This window comes from Pocillopora damicornis, chromosome 14 (genome assembly GCF_964200805.1).
Source record: "Pocillopora damicornis chromosome 14, jaPocDami1.2, whole genome shotgun sequence".
Lineage (NCBI taxonomy): Eukaryota > Metazoa > Cnidaria > Anthozoa > Scleractinia > Pocilloporidae > Pocillopora > Pocillopora damicornis.
Window position 1 is genome coordinate 8,832,758 of NC_142683.1, and position 13,194 is coordinate 8,845,951.

At 39.5% G+C, this 13,194-nt stretch overlaps 2 long non-coding RNA genes across 2 annotated transcripts; both read right to left on the minus strand.

Annotated features, from left to right (window-relative positions):
- Positions 1-7,188: 7,188 nt before the first annotated feature.
- On the minus strand, positions 7,189-8,361 carry LOC113681387 (uncharacterized). The gene is made up of 2 exons (XR_016182722.1): positions 8,171-8,361; positions 7,189-8,081 (listed from the first exon to the last, which is right to left on the minus strand). It is a non-coding gene; the product is annotated as an uncharacterized LOC113681387 (long non-coding RNA).
- A 2,684-nt stretch (positions 8,362-11,045) lies between these two features.
- Positions 11,046-13,162, minus strand: LOC149034307 (uncharacterized). Its single transcript, XR_016182726.1, has 2 exons — positions 12,836-13,162; positions 11,046-11,437 (listed from the first exon to the last, which is right to left on the minus strand). It is a non-coding gene; the product is annotated as an uncharacterized LOC149034307 (long non-coding RNA).
- Positions 13,163-13,194: the final 32 nt, after the last annotated feature.

Below are 13,194 nucleotides of genomic sequence, written 5' to 3' on the forward strand. Positions count from 1 at the left end.
AACGAAAAAAAAGAAGAATATAATTGCACCCTTTGTAGAAGCCATTCACAGAGAAATAGACACGAAACCTAAGCCCCATACTGGAATGGTTGAAGCTCACTATCGAACTTTGGGTTCAAATCACCTTTCCTCTGAAGCTGGTCTCAAACTTCTGACACAAACATATAGTAATGTCTGTGGCGTGGCCGTGGTAGTAGTTGGCGCAATTGCTTATACTGCTCCCGAGATTTAGAGAAATAAATTTCTTAAAAGTCTTACCGATCTTCCAACAGGCTTGAAGTGGTTTCTGTCTCCCTTTCACAATATTCAGATTTTTTAAGATATTTCTTCGACTGGAATAACAAGAGAGAGAATCCCAAGGCGAGGCGGTGCTGTCCCTTGTCATATCCGTCGCGTCGCTAATATAGCGGTAATTTCTGACGTCGAGCGCAGTAACGAGGACAACAATGAGAAGGAGAGAACGGAAGAGTGGGGGAAATTAAGGAGTGAGAGCGCGAATAATGAGGGGGAGTGTCTTAAGCCACAAACAAAGCATCAAGCAAAACCTTCGTATTCGAGGACAAGAGCGCCAAGAAACCAAAACGAAGACAAACAGTGCTAGAGCGGGAATTACTCACCAACACATGGAGCGGAAATGGATTGCGGCTAGAATAAGCAAGAAACACCTAAAAATCAAAATCAAAACCGAAGTCCAAACAGGAAATCTTGAAATGAAAGACTACGAAGAAACCTACGTTGGCGGTCCCTCTCCGGAAATCCTCGAAATTGCACAGAATTACGATTCTCCAAATTCTCCTGGGCCAGGAACGACAATGACACGACGGAGGAAAAAGAAGATGGTCTAACCTCAAGGAAGAGTGAGGGGTTGTCGGAAGTCAGGGATGAAGAAATTTGCCTCTCTTCAAATCATATCGAGGGGAGCGACGAAAACGGAAAAGCTGACAGCCAAGTGTAAAGACCATGATTTTTGTGAACTATGGAAAAGAGATGTACGCACTTTGGAAGCTGCTTTGAGGCGTCTGTTCCTAAACGTTTTTGCGATTGCTAGACCACCTTTGAAGTACTATTCGCTAAAATTATTCTGCAAGTTCGGCGAGAGAGCAAGGAGACGAACGCAAAGAATACTTAACACAAGAATATTTCGGCAAGAATGCCCTTTTGAGATTTATCTCATTCTGTCGCAAGACGGACAGCGCGTCGAGGTCATCCGACTCAACACGTTGCCAACAAGACCATCTACGACCACCTTCCGTGGCAAAGAGCGTCCCGCGTGAAAAAAAAAAACAATATTGACAACATTACGGAAGCAATCAACCTACACGCGAATCCGAAAATTCTGCAGCAGAAGGTTGCAGAAGCCACCGAGCCAAAGCTTACATTTAAAGAAATTTCGAACATAAAGCGGCAATCGTAGACATCTCAACTGAGTTTGTATTTGATAAAGACAACAGCTTTAAAGGTATATTCTATCAGGATAAACATATGCAGAATTTATTTCAAATTCCCGAAAATGATCCTTGTTGATGCCACCTACAAACTGTTGGACTGACAAATGACTGTATATTTACTCTTTTGTATCGTCGGAGATGGCCTCAGCAAAATCGTTGCCATGTTTACATTAGTGTGGAGATCTTTAAAAAGCACAGTCCTTCCTGGTCTCAGAGTCACTATGTACGGCAAGATTTCACTGCACGCGATGCTTTTACAAGTTGTACGGAGCCTCTCTGCAAATCTTTAGGCTAGAATTGGTGGACTTTAATCCCATTTCATTGAACACGGCACTGGAATGAGGAACACGAGCATAAAGTAACATCATCGCCTGTGATGCCTGTGAAACTTTGGGGTGGTCGGGCCGTCTGGAGCGAATTTACAGCGTTTTGCTTCCAGTGGATTTGTTTTGTTGGCGCTTCTAAAAGACGTATCTAGGAAAGGATTATGGTGAGAGCAAAGCAGATTAATCCAGGCTGAATTTCGCTAAATCAGCCCAAGAAATTCACACAATGAAAAAATAACAACCACTTGAGCGGGGTGAATTTGTCCTTGTTGAAAACTAGTCCGGATCTTTGAGAGCGCGACAGTTCATTTTACACGCAAATTCCTTATGTTTCAACCATTGCGCAACGTGAACATATTTGTATATTTCTGGCTCTGGGGCGGTTGCTAAGGTTGTGTTCAACGATGAAGCGCAAAGTGCGCACGGCAGAGCGAACGCACAGCGAGGGGGAAAAAATAAAATCCTTCGAGGTTGTTATTGCACTCGTGTTACGGAAGATGACTCTATAGAAAACTGAAAAAGACTGCTAACAAACTAAACATTCTCAACAGAACCTCTCAGCCACACTCGCATTATTCCCCCTTTGTTTGGCAAATCGTAAGCATAAACTCTTTGGTCCGACACGCGCGAGCTGGAGCAAAAAAAAAAGGTTACGAAAGTATTTTCTTCAACTTAGATCTTACTCACAATGTAACCCGGAATTTTAAAGAGCAAAGTCACTGTTTGCGCATCTAAAACCAATTTACAGTGATTTAGCACAGACATTTCTAGTTGTTCAATACAATACAATACAAAGACTTTATTTAAACACGATAATTGTTAAAGCGACTACACGCTTGTGGGGTCGTGCGTAAAATGGAATAAAATGAAATGTAGTAAAATACAATAATTAAAGTAGCCTATCAAAATTAGAAGATCTAAAAATATTTAAAATTGGGGTCCTTAAAATTCACTGTCTGTGGAGAAATGGAATTAAAGTTCAAATTTAAAAGTGCCTTTGATTTGTAGGCTAACGAGGAGAGCTGCTTAATGGTTATATTTCTTAAATTTGATTCTTGGAGAAGTGTGTTAAAAACGATAGGTCCTCTTCTGGAAAAACTGTTTTTCATGTAATATGTATTGAATTTTGGTACTTTTATGTTGGCATTACTTCTTAGATTTTTCTTAGTATTCACATCAACTTCTTCGGTGGTATCTAAGATGGATATAGGTAAAGTCTTCTTATCTATTTTGAACATCAGTTTAGCTAAATTAACTTTATATGTGGTTTCAATAGAAGACCATCGAGCTTTGCTTAGTACGTCAGACTTAGGCATATCCCATGGCCAGTTAAAAATTAATTTTGCCGCTCTACAGTGTAAAGACTCTAATGCAATTAGGCCCTCCTTATTAGTAAGGCCGCCCCAGACGGTGATACCATATATAATTGATGGGTAGATTACTTTAAAGTATAAGTCCAGTAGCATGGGTCTTGGTAAGAACAAGCTGCGCTTCAGCATGTTAAGCTTATTTGCAAAGCTGATCTTTAGTGCTTTGACATGGTAGTCCCAGTTAAGTCTATTATCAATATAGACTCCAAGCAGCCTGGTGTGTTTAACCCATCTTATACAATGATTCATCAGTATTAATGACTGTAGTGGACCATTGAAGTTTCCTCGATGAATTAGCATGCCTTCGCATTTCTTGGGGTGAGGCAATAGTTGATTTCTTAAGCACCATAGCTCTAGTTCCTTGAGAGCAGCATTTAGTTCGGCAATAACAATGTCTACGGTGTCTCCGATACAGAACAGGGTGGTATCGTCTGCGTACATAAAAACAGTTGCATTTGTTATATTATCAGGTAGATCATTTGTGTAAAGTGCGAACAAGGTTGTACCGAGGACTGATCCCTGAGGAACGCCTGTATTAATGCGAGCAAAATCAGAGGCTGCGCCGTCAATGACTGTGAACTGTCGCCTCCCCTTTAAGTAGCTGTGAAGCCAAGCAGCCAGGTTGCCCTTGATCCCAAAGTCAATCTCGAGTTTATGCAGCAATATTTTATGCGATACACAGTCAAAGGCCTTTTGAAAATCGACAAAAACCACGCCGACAACTTTACTGTTATCAACCGCTTGTCTCCATTGTTCTGTCAGTTTTATAAGCATTAATTCAGTAGAAAAGCCTTTCCTATAAGCCCATTGGTTTTCAGTGACTAAACTGTGCTCGTGGAATGTATGGTTGACGATTCTCTGAGAGACCGTTGATTCAAGGATCTTGCTGGGTATACTGAGAATAGAAATTGGCCGATAGTTGCTCATGTCGCTCTCATCGTCCTTTTTGTGGATAGGGCTCAGCCTAGCCACTTTCCATTGTTCAAACACGTAGCCAGATCTTAGACTTTCACAATAAATATGGTATAATGGATGGACCAACGCATTCCCGGCAGTTTTTAGAGTTCTAGAAGAAATCTGGTCGGGACCGGTAGCTATATTCCATTTAAGATCTGATAAATACTTTTCAATTTCGGATTTTGATAAAATAACGTCTTTGATAACAGGAACTGACTTTAATGTTGTGGCAGCGATACGGAAACTTGTTTTTATGAAACTATTATTCTGAAGTCATTTACAATCCTTGTCAATCTTTTTCACCCATAGTCAGTCATCCTTGTTGCTTTTGTTCATTCGCAGCTCGTTTCTATGTCTCTTTTATCCATGTTCCATCTTGATCTATTCACTGGCTTCTGAATGTTTTTATTCATTTGCAATACGTATCAATCCTCTCTATCCCAACACATCCTTTTCCCCTCTGGTTACTTTTCACCTCTTTTTTTTCTACCTTACCGAACTTATATTTTGTAGTCATTTGTAGTCTTCTCCAGTTTTGTTCATCGATCTTCCTTCTTGGTTGATTGTTACTTCTATTTTATGAAACTATTATTCTGAAGTCATTTACAATCCTTGTCAATCTTTTTCACCCATAGTCAGTCATCCTTGTTGCTTTTGGATTTCATTGTCCCCTAGCTCTTTTGTGTTTGCGTGTCTTACTAAACTGACATTTGGTAGATTCCCTCTAGTTAAAGAAAGTTTTTCGAGGCACAAAATCTGACATTGCATGTCACGATACAACTTATGAGTTGCATCTCTAAAAAGTGTGCGCTTGTAAACCTAACCTACACTCCTAAAAAAGGGCTGTGATAGATATCCACACTTGAGGAAGTTACCTCCGCCGTTCTTGTAACAAAGATACGGAAACGCCTAATCTTCCTCTGGCCGACAGCATAGCACGCATCAGAGCCTTCGCCCACTATTATAACAACAGGTTTGGACCTTATTCGTCATTTTTTCAACTTCTTACGGGTTGTTTCTGTGGCTCACCGGTAGATCCCAAAAATCACTATTAAAATGGCATCACAGATAAAAAAATCCTCAAAATACGACCGTTCAACTGCAAACTCCTATTGGCTCACGTGATAATCGTATCCGCCTCTTGGTAAAGTTTACAAACTGAAAAAAGCACATGTGCGCGTGCCTTGCCACTGCGCCTGCCACACCAGTTCAGTCGTCTTCTGTACAGTCCCTCTCAGCACGTCACTGCTACGCTGTAAGAGTCTTAATAAGTACGGAGCCACAAACAGAAAAAAAATTCGAAATCCGAATAAACTAAGCCAGTCAAATAATCCAATTATTTTTAATAATTTGAATGTTACCTACCAGGTACAACCTGATGACTTATTAAGTATGGAGCTTTTATTGTTTGCCAAGCGATTGTCGATACGCATGTGTTGGTGATTTAACTTTTGTTCCATTTGCACAATTTTACTAAAAGTTATGACGTTAAAGAAATAGATCCAAAGTAACCCTATCTTGTCAATTTACAGCAGTTAACAACTGAGAACAGGATCAAGTCAAAACGGCTTCTTTGATTTTGATGTCACAAAAAATCTCTAAACAGTGGTATGATTCGTGAAGGACGCCTGGGCACGCAATGCACGCACATTTCCTGGCATCAATATAAATTCTCAAACTCATTAATAATTCATGGCGTTATAAGCCAACCAGAGCGCCCCATTCGGGCCAGGTGGATGACTGAAACTCAGAGAAACATCAGTTGAAAATAACAAGCGTTTCATCACGTTTTCATCAGTACTGTTTCGTCACATTTTCATCACCAGTGTTCATCACTTAATTTTTAATAAATAATGGCCAGGAAAGACATTTCAAATTACAAACTGACAAGCTCGACTCATTTGAAATTAAAGTTTACAGTACATTTCTTAAAGTCACCGAAACAGACTAGTATAGTATCCATACCCACATTCTGAGAAACTTTTTCTACCTTCAGGGACACGGACTCGCTGCTAGAATCGACACTAATTGTCGCACCTACTGTTGATGATTCCAACTTAGGACCTAGTATTGCTAATACATTAGTCTGGACCTTTTCATTAGCTTTCTCATACTTCGTCAAAGCATCCGATCTATGACCCGTTCTATCGCGAATTAGCTTCTTGTCAACACCAGCATTACACAAACTTGACCCACACGTTACGCGTAAACAGTGCGCAGTTTTTCACTTTATTCCGGCAGCCTCGCACATATCGGCCAATAATCGATTAAGCGTATTCAAGGCTGTGCTCTAAGGAAAATTTCAGGGAGCCCTTCGGGCTCCCAAGCGTTTTAGCTTGGGTGCCCAGGCCTAAAAGATGGTCGCCCAATTCAAAATTTCGGGGAGCCCGAAGGGCTCCCAAACATTTTAGCTGAGTTGCCCGGGCCTCCTAGTTGGTCGCCCAAATTAATAAATCAGTCAGTTAATTATTAAAAATTAAACAAACTGTTTTCGTAACGAGTCAAATAGAACTATGTGCATTTATTTATTGTTTTTATGTTCATGAAACATCGTATCCTTTGACCTCCTGAAAACCTATCGGTGAAATGTTCAAGACAAATGAGCTTTTTGTGGATTCGGTCGATTTTATTTTTAGTGCATGATACGTAATAACTTGTCACGACACCAAGGACAATGCGGGACTTATAGAGTTTATACCCGTTTCTAAAACAATCACAAAAAAAAACGTATCTTTTCTTTTTTATACATCGTGTTTTACTGGAAAAACAATCTTAAGTTATGTTTTTGCCTCGCAGACACGGCAGTAAAAAGCCGGCTAAAATATTAAATTAGCATAGAAGAGCGACTCCCGTGTTTATTCAGCGATTTATTAATCGCCGACCGTACTTTACGCCTATCAGAGCAGAAGTAACAACTTCTTTTGAAAATTGTAATGCTATTGGAAAAGCCGTTAAAATCGAACACTGTGCAGCTAGTCAAGTTCAAAGTCAAGGATTATGCTACATGTGAATTCACGTGGAACGACCTTTGAACATCAACGTGCGCCCGATGGAACAACATTTTCTTTTAAAAGAACGACTCCCGTGTTCATTTAGCGATTTATTAATCGTCGACCGTACTTTACGCCTGTCAGAGCAGAAGTAACAATTGCTTTTCAAAAACTTACTAACGAGCCATCCTAATTTAAAGGAAAAATTATAATACTATTTGGAAAAGCGGTTAAAATCGAAAACTGTGCAGCTTGTCACGATCAAAGTCGATAATTATGTTACACGTAAATTCACGTGGAACGACCTTTGAATATCAACGCGCGCCCGATTGAACAACATTTTCTTTTTTTTTTTTTTGACTGTAAATCAAGAAACCAACACTAGCCAGTCGCCCGGCCGGGCGACCAAGAAAATATTTTCAGTCGCCCGAGGCCAAATGTTAGTCGCCTCAGGCGACCGGGCGCCGTTAGAGCACAGCCTTGAGCGTATTAATAGCCACAGGTAATTTGTCAAAGCACATTCTTTTCGCGTTAGGCCCGAAATAGAATGCATCAACTTCTTTCGCGCAAATTTGCACAAGACCAATATAAAGGCGGTAATATTCAATAAGACAAGGCTAATGATGTTCACCCACAGAATGACAAATATGCCTCACGACGCGCGGTTCATATTTCAAATCAAGCAAGCCTCCATGAGATGTTTTGGACGCATTTTCTTCAAAAGGGATGTAATTATCACTTATTTCAAAATTCTCTAAGCAGATTCGCCTATGCAATCCTCCACGGAGACCAAATAACTTGCCATTATAGTAATATACAACATTTAACAAAGACTTAGCCGTCTTCATTCCAAATACTCCACTTTGTCACAGCTGCCTTTCTTCTTCATCAATGACTGGCTCTTTTTCTTTTTGTTTCGCTTTCAAACCAACGCCAGCTCGAGTCCCATCCTTCATTTCTGCGTTCAATATTCGTCTAAAGATAGCAGATCTGATGAAAATAAAAGAAAAGTTCGATGCAATTTCCTTAAGTTTTAAAATATCAAACAGCCCCCTCTCCAATAACGCCAATTCACGCACCTTTTGTCTGAAGAGTCCGAGGGATTGAACTCGATGGCAGGGTTCTTTTCCACCATGAATCAGCAAATGCCGCAGACAATCTGGCACCACGTTTTCGAAAGTTATGGATCTTTGGAATACTTCGCCACCTCTTGAACAAATTTGGATAACCAATACTTCAGCGTCAATACGTCCATCTCTGTTATGGGCCGAGTAAGCGGCTGAACTTTGTCCAATTCATACTCTCTGAAAACTCTACCAACTTCGACTATTGGAAACTTGACACTTCGCACTCGTTGCCAATCCTCAAAAATACCTACTGCCCACTTATTTTTATATCTAGTAGACTTCGGTACTGCCCTCTTTACGCAAAGTTCTTCTTCCTCGATTGTTTTTGGAAAGCGAAATCTTCCTTCGGCCATGGCAAAAACAACATTTAAAGTACTTCAAGTTCACAACGTTTTTGGAACACAAATTTGGTGTAACGCGAAACTATTGGATAATTAAAAACAAAAGGTCACAAATACAATGAATGCCGACTGAAAACGACAAATCACACATACAAGGCATTTTAAAGAAAAATGGGAAAAATACAACACTGCATAATTTTGTATTGTTTCTTTGGAGAAGTCATTTCAAAAACTCGTGCTTCGGGTTTCATCGGGTTTCCAAACGCTCGAAAACAATAAAACCACTCGGCCTGCGGCCTTGTGGTTTCAAATGTTTTCTCGCTTTTGGACACCCGATGAAACCCTCGCACTCGTTTTTGAAATAGTACTGAAAACAGTTTGAGCAAAGTAGTCGATACACACGATCTTATCTCAGCTTGGTTGTTACTGCGGTATTTGCATTAGCATATTTCAGTCACTTGGTAGTTTTTTTGGTAGTTTTTTTTTCTTTGTTTTCGTTGGATGCACGAACTACCGACCTTTATGTCACAAGGGACTCTTCTACACCTAAAGATCCTTCATCATGCATATTTTGTAATAAGCACGTTTAGTTTTAGTTCAGTTAACGTCCAAGTTCAAGCTGTGCCGTTTCTTGAATACGGAAAACGCCGATAAGGTTTGTATGTTTTGCTTCTAGATTTTGTACCTTCGGCTTTTGTATTCTATTGTATTTGCAACATTTATTCTTTTTTTTTAAATGTAAAACCGACTGTTAAGCGAATGACATTTTCTTTTTAAACCTGACAAAGAGTGAATGTATCGTCGGTGAACTGTTCAAGGATAAAGTGAAATTCGTGTCTGCGAATTCGTTTGTGTGCTGATCTTATCTCAGCCTGGGTACTTTTCTGAACAGGTTCACATTGCACATAATAAGGAGGGAAAACATTGTGTTTCCTTATTTCACATCGTTTCCCGTGAATTTCTTAACGGAAGGCCAGAGAGCATAGGAAGGCCGGAAAAGTACTTAATTGTACGCGGACACTGTTACTGAGGAAAACTTCTGAGAAAGGAACAGAAAAATGAAAATTATCAATAGTTGCTGCAAATTCTAGCCAGATGAGTTTACCATGGTGTGATATTTTCCACAAAGAAAGATAACGAAAACGGTTTTGGAATAACTTGCAAGATCTTGAAATCACACCCCACTGGGTGAGACAAAAAATTAACTATTTCCAATTTTTTGGCGTTTAGCATTTTAATATTCAGTCACCGCATGAACGCTATGATCAGTAGTAAAGAGCGAAGTAGAGAGCAAGTCAAGAGCTAACTGGTTAAAAAGGAACTAAAAATGAAATGACCTTTTGAGTGTGTTATTTTCTTAAGGATTACAATGGATATGGCATTCTTCCCTTGCAAGCCATTATGTTTGCGTGCTGTCAATTTGCCCATCAAGTACGCGGGAGGAAAAACATAACCTTGAGGAAATTGTATTCGACAGGAGGTAAGGTCCTTAGACTTATCAAAACTCGCAGGAAACGCATCAGTCTCAACAGCACAAGACCAAAACAACTTGTGACTGTCGGTTATTACAACAACACGCTCTACTTCTTGTTGATTAAGCAATGATAACAGGAATTCATGTCGTCCAGTTCGGTCTGTAATCATTCGAGTCATTTCAAAATCGGATACAGGAATGGCTCCGACCTGTGATTGGATGATAAAAATAGTAAAAGTTAATAAGTTATATCGTAACTCGTTGCTCGTGAGTATTGTTTACCGCGTGTCTCGGAGCGCAACGATGAAATACCAATGTAAAAACACCGATGAGTCAAACAAGAAATGGCTACTTACATAACGAAGAGAAGGCAGAGTCTATCTTGTTCAGCGAGGTCGTTCAGTTCCGGCGATGAAAAAGTCATTCGCTGACAAAACTTATTTAGTCAGTTTAGGCGGACGACCAGAGACTGGAGCCATTCGTGTATTTCACCGCACACAGGAATGGCTCCAACTCATGCGTATAATATATAGATTTAGCCAAGCCTAAGAGCGGAGCTCTTATTAGTTTATTTTCCAGCCCTACGTTACACAGAATAAAAACTGTAATAAAACTATCTACTGGCAAGTCTTTGTATTATATTTCAACCCAACCATTTCGTCAACATATAAACACTATTACAAAGTAATTAGTCAGGGAAATGGGAAACTTGTGGCATAAATACCATGTTTGAAAGGTCATGACCATAGTGAGCTAACAGGATTGAGGAGGATGTATGTGAGAATAGGCCCTCTTGTCTGTATCAATAATTTGCTAATCGCTCCTGTTGGCAATGTTTTCATGAGGTTGGGCTAACAAGGCAAAGGAACTGAGAATTTTAGAAGGCAGTAACTTTTTTTACAAATCTGGAAACTATCATCATGAAATCCATACTTGTTCCCGGTAACTCATTCCTATTCTGATAAACTAGTTTTGAGAAGGATACAATATTTTATAACAAAAACTCGATGCATAGGTTGTGCAAAAACCTTTTATTTTACTATACTTTTATAGCCAATACCAGTCCCTTCAAATGGTAAAATGTTAGGAGGTTCAGAGAAAAAATAATCTGCCATACATCTGCAAGATTTGATGTAATTATTTTAATTACAAGAATATTAACTGATACTTGGAGATTTAATAATATTAAAAAAATAATAAAAACTGCATGTCACGTTTGGAAAATCACGCAATGTTGCGTGACGCTGCGACCAATGTTTTTAATTTACGGCATTCTCTGCTGGAAAAATAAGGCTTGGCCGCAATCGAGGGAGTTTTTTTTCGTGGAAAACTGATTTTCTAGATTATTATTCATATGAAGGACAAATCCATTCATCGGGCTCCTCATCTTTTTTTGCACAACACCTAAAGGAAGAAAGTCGCGGATTAATTTTGCTTGGTAATTTCTAACAACTCCACTAGACCTAAAAAGGAAAAAAAAGCAAACCAAACCAAAAAAAACGTCTTATCAGTCAAACCAGTTGCAGTAGCTCTCGCACTGAATCATGTCGAAGTACCTTGACTGTTTGCAGTGATGGTACAACCAATCTTCGAACAGTTTTCGGCCATAGCAAGAAAGAGTGAAATGATTTTATAAAACTTGTTCCAAAAATTAATGAAGACTGTTTATCACATGACGCTGTATTGGAACGAGTATATCTCGTTTGCTATTGTATCACAGTACTGTTTTAGACAAGGTATTTATACCACTTAAATTTAAGAAAGAATGAGTAGAGCATAAAACACATTTTCTGTAAAGTACACGAGCCATCCTAACCTAATTTGCCAACTACTTTCCAGGCATCATCTGTAAAAAACCGCTTCAATTTTTCAAATTTGAAAATTTTTAGCTAAAACCGTGGCTCCCAAAAATATTTCTCACCTTGCCTAAAAAATTTTCAGAAGAAATTTTCAAATTTTTCACAACTTTGCCTATTCCTTTTCGTAGGTCCAGCCAAGTCCTTATGGCCATTGGTCCCAACAATGGCCGCTAACAATGGCTTATAAATATTGGCGTTTGGTGTTCACTTGTAAAACTCCCTGAAGAAGTTTACGACAGTTAGGCGAAACGCGTCAGAGAATAAAGAAGTTTTACAACTACTGTTCGCACAGCGCTGCTCACTAGTTTAGTTTTAAAATTAAAAATTTTTTTTTTTTAAATTGTTTAAAAACTATTAAAAAATTATTGAAAAAAATTAATAAACGTTTGAGTCGAAGCTATTCCTGTCAGCGGTGAAATACAGGAATGGCTCCAGTCTCTTATCGTCCGCCTGAACTGACTAAAGTCAGCACATGACTTTTTCATCGCCGGAATATCGCTGAACGACCTCGCTGAACAAGAAAGGCTGCCTTCCCTTCGCTACGTAAGTAACCATTTCTTGTTTGATACATCAGTGTTTTCAGTCGCATTGATATTTCATTGTTCCGCTTTGAGACACGCGGTAAACAATACTCACGAGCAAGGAGTTAAAATATAACTTATTAACTTTTACTATTTTTATCATCCAATCACAGATCGGAGCCATTCCTGTATTTAGTCGCTTGTTCAGGCACAGGCGGCCCAAGCTCACGTCTCGAGAAAAAGCCAACGATGAATTCATGAACGCGTCACGCGTTGTGTGACTCGGTGTTAAGTTACGGGAGGAACCGTTGAAAATTTGAACACGTTATAAGGCATAGTATGGGGAACGAAATATGGTCGATTTACAACGATAAATATTTCGAAATCTGAATATTTTACACGTAAAATCAATAAAAACTTACTCATGCCCTGTGTATCCGTCGTAGTTTCTGGCGATTTCTGCTGTTTTAAGCTTGCTTTACCATCACTGTTATCCATGTCAAAAGACGAAGTCAAGGCTGCACACTCCGATTTCGACCTTGGTCCACGCGGAGGTGATTTGCGCCCCGAAAATCCTCCCGATCGGCATTTTTCTCAGCCACACTTTACGATCTAAGATCGCTGCACCCTGGGACATGTCTCAATACCAAAACTTCACGCGCATTTCGCTGGAAACGAGTGTTTTCTACCTGAATTTCCAAGTTTGCTTCTTTCTGGTTATGCTTTCAACACGAAGACTGGACACGGCCGCGAAAGAGACTTGGGTACGAGGTCAATTTTC